This window comes from Typopeltis vanoorti, chromosome 13 (assembly GCF_054136105.1).
Source record: "Typopeltis vanoorti isolate ZY-2024b chromosome 13, IOZ_Tvanoo_1.0, whole genome shotgun sequence".
In the NCBI taxonomy this organism is placed as follows: Eukaryota; Metazoa; Arthropoda; class Arachnida; order Uropygi; family Thelyphonidae; genus Typopeltis; species Typopeltis vanoorti.
This window is the reverse complement of record NC_143561.1, coordinates 95,938,232-95,942,363: the sequence shown is the minus strand read 5'-3', so window position 1 is coordinate 95,942,363 and position 4,132 is coordinate 95,938,232. Positions and strand designations below refer to the sequence as shown.

Sequence of the window (4,132 nt, the reverse complement as noted above, 5' to 3'; positions counted from 1 at the left end):
ATCCATGTTTTCAACTGTCGTTCCTTCCAGACGAATCTTCAACTTCTGAAACCGCAAGAAGTCGAAAAAGGTTATGAATCATCTCTGAGCAGTTGAAAAGTTCCTGAGCAGCCTATTAGCAATTTTTTATGTCTGATCATCTCCTGTGAGAATCCTCGTAACTAATTTGCTGACATCCTCTCCTCATCTTCTGTTAAAATCCTTAACAAGCACGTCTTTGATTGTATCTATATGAAGCTTTGGTCTGTCCAAAGTCTCTCAAACTTTAACCGTCCTACGGGATCGCTGTTCGTTTTTAACAACTTTTAAGTATTCCACTACACTTTCAAATCCTGGAATTTAAATTGCAAAAATTAAAATGCATGCACGTTTCTCCTCTAACTTCCAACTTCAAACCACGTGACAGCACTAACAATTGCACTCAAAGCAAATCTTATGAAATAAAGAAATGTGTAGCTCACTATTTTTTTGATTAATCTACTTAATTAATTTTTTTAATCCCATGAGGATAGATTACGCAAAACAGATCGGATAATTTCATGATTCTGTCTCAAAACATGTCTGAAGTACATCATCATTCTCAGAGCTTGTAAAAGTAAGCGAAATCGAGACTCTCCGTTCGTTTGATGATAAACAGTAATACGACGCAATATGAGACGTATAGTCTACTAAATATTACCCGTAAACAACAGACCTATTGATCCTGCATTACGTTTCCATCTGGGTTATCTCAGAAGGAGACAACATCTACTCTCTTTTATTTCGAACGATTATTGATGAAATAAAGACCCGAAGGTTTAATATAATGATTAAGATACACACAGGAAACACTTCGATCGATTTGTCACAGCTATAGAAACAATAAATTTTACTGACTCATTTTGTTGTCAGGGTCATAACTAAAGGATGCAAATTGTTCAACAAAACTCGGCTGCTGTTCCAAAGGGTATCGTCGCCATATTTTAATTTCGATCCGTTGGTTTGGAATGTTTCATACAATAAAAGCAGGGGTTGTACTGACGAAGTTCGATTTCATGACTTTTATTAACGGTTCTAACTCACAGAAAAGAAACCAGTGCCTCCTGGTGGTGGAACCAGCTATTCTATATGTTCGCATATACACTCAAGCGCAATCACAGTCAATGAAGGTGCATGCAAGGGAGTGTAAAGGAAGCGAATTTCATTCTCTGGGAAAGGCTAGTTTTCGTCTTCGTTTTTCCAACAGATATCTAAACAACAATTAAGAAATGTATCTAAATTATTCCGTGCGCGTACAGATGGAAAGAATTGTATGGTGGCGTATTCGGGTAGTTCAAACTAACAGATCTTAAACATTGATTTAACCATCACGAGAACTTTTATTTTACTCGGTAACCTAATATTTTTTATTTAAAACTGACTGATACTAAAGAGTAAAAAACTGCATAGTATTCGCATTATCGTGGTTTATTTAGTCCGCAAAGTTGTCCCGGCAGCCTTACAAGAAAATGTCCATGAAGAAAAGAGATTCCCCCCCCCCTTTTTTTTTTTTTTGGTTTTGAACTCTCGGCCTTTGTTTGCCATACCAAGAATCTCTGGCAATTAGTAAAGATGGCATGGCTAATATTAGAAGCTCGAAGATGGGAGATGATGAAGCACCTTCTCTCTTATTAGAGTCTAGACTACATTAAAACGCATTAGTTGCCACAGCTGTGCAAACACTCGTAATGCTCTCCGCAATATTTAAATATTTCCGCTTGACCTCCTCCCCCGTCAAATACAGTGCCTGTCTACCTAACTAAAAAGAGAAAAAAACGTTCTATGCATAAGCACCAGCAAATACAACAAAACCGGTTTTACTGGAGATAAAATATCTTGGTCGTAAGTCTATAACATTTCGAATAAAATATTGAGCTTAAAGCTATAAAATAAATTAAATCAGATATAATACCTTTATAATAATAATAGAGTACCATTTGTTTCGCTAAAACCAATATTGTGTAATATAACTGGAGTTTTATAACACTCATGCAGTGCTGCCATCTATTATTAATTACAATTTTAAAATACCGAATTAGAGTTTTTTATGTAAGGTTATAGCAGTCGATTGCACTTCAGTATCTTTTATAGGTTTGAAGAAATCCATGATCATTACTCTCTTTCGAGTTAATGGCAGTTCAGTCTGATCGGTGTGGAACGTAATTACCCTCACCCGAGTACGCGATAGACACATCAGTAGACCAACGACATCGCGGCTATAATTTAACAGCCATTGGATAGTGAATGTTCGCAGCACTCGGGAACTATAACGACATCGCAAGGTTTGTCGAAAAGTTATTTGACGGAAATTAGGGGTTTCATATCAGCTAATAATACAGTAAAAACTGTTAATCTGAGGTTATCCCTATTTAGGACGCTTTTCGCTGCCAGAAGATGAATTTCAGATACTATCCGACTTTTATGGGATTAAGAAATGTATATTAAGAACCCAATGCTAGTCTCAAATAATCTTGGGATAGGAGAATTTTCAGAGAAACAAATATATAAACAAGTATGAAATCATCATCACTATTATAGTCAGTATAATTCAATAAGTCAGCTAGTTCCCAATATGCTACTAGAGGGCGCTGTTAATGATTTAAAATAAGAAATATAGCATCAATTAATGTATAGCTTCCATATAACCGATATGAATTAAAATCATATAATTTTTATATAATATTAAATTAAGTTATTTAATAGAAAAAATTTAAAGCTTAAATTAAATTTTTTTTCTTAAGTTCTAATGAACTAATAAAATTTTTAAATACACCTTTAATTTTTTAGTATAAGTTTCCTGATATAGCGCTGATGAATGAGAAAAATATGTCAGCTATGTTCAGGGTGACACATCGTTAGGTGTTATATCGTTGCTCGGCAAACTCATTCCTCTACAGAATTGTCTTCCACATAGTCTTCAGATTTATTTACACTTGTTAAATTTGCTTAGTCTCTCCTTTTTTTTCTTTTTCAGGATTTTTCCTTTTTAAAAGTGAAAAGTCAACGACCGTTTTAGAAGCACCCCTGGGGGGTCAACAGCTAAAACAGGTCAGCTGAGGCCTCTTTCATCTACTCTACTACTACTATGCACTCTATCTTTATTTCCTCTCCTACTATCTGCTGAATCTCAGCCTATCTTACTCCACAGGCCAATGATGAGATACGTTGAACTCACAAATTATTATTATTATTATTATGGAGATGAACAATATTATTAAGCCAGAGTTGGTATATAAAAAGTTTTTATTTTTTTATAAGTATATATAAAAAAAAGGTAATGAGATATAGACCAAAAGGGTAACCTGCATGGTCAGGAAGGCCAAAGCTAATTATGAGAGAAGCTAGGTGATGAATCCAAAAAAAATTCTAAGGAGTTCTTTCGCGGCAAGCAAAAGGAGGAATAACTTTGGAAGGATCACTTTAAAAAAGTGTTGATGGTAAGGAAATTACAGAAGCTAATCAAATATAGTTGAGTTGATTAGTGATCATTTTGCAAAAGTGTACTATCTTGGTTTTGATATTGCAGTGCCGATTGTGTCATTGACTGATGAGAGTCTAGTGATAGGAGAATTCGAGGTGGTTAGTATATTACAGAACCTTAATGCTAACACTGCTATTGGGTTAGATGGCATATCGTCCCATGTTTTAAGGGAATGCGCAAGAGAATTAGCACCTCCTATAACTTGGATGTTTAATTTAAACCTCAGATATATTTCTTCTCAGCCTTTTGGCTAAGATCAAAGTGTAGTATCTGTGCTTACAAGCTAAGAGCAAAACGTAGTATCTGTGCTGCAAAGTTAACATCGAATACGGATTCCACCAGGCATTCACGATATTAACAGACCAATGCAGATAGAGTAAACCCCGGACCTGGGTAATATATTAAACACTCAGTAGTGGTGGGAATAGCCTAGGCCCCCACCAGCTGTGGCTTTGCCGCTTACGCGGGCCCTCTGAATGGAAGTTGAAGCCGACCTACAACCTCGATGTTTGGCTAAATGAAACACTCGGTAGTGGTGGGAATAGCCTAGCCCCCACCACCACCACCAGCAGCTATATGGCTTTGCCGCGTACGCGGACCTTCGGAATAGAAGTTGAAGCCGACCTACAACTT

The 4,132-nt window shown here is 36.2% G+C and overlaps 1 pseudogene; it reads left to right on the top strand.

The window, feature by feature from the left end:
• The first annotated feature begins 3,729 nt into the window (after nt 1–3,729).
• On the top strand, nt 3,730–3,838 carry LOC150100390 (U2 spliceosomal RNA; annotated as a pseudogene).
• Nucleotides 3,839–4,132: the final 294 nt, after the last annotated feature.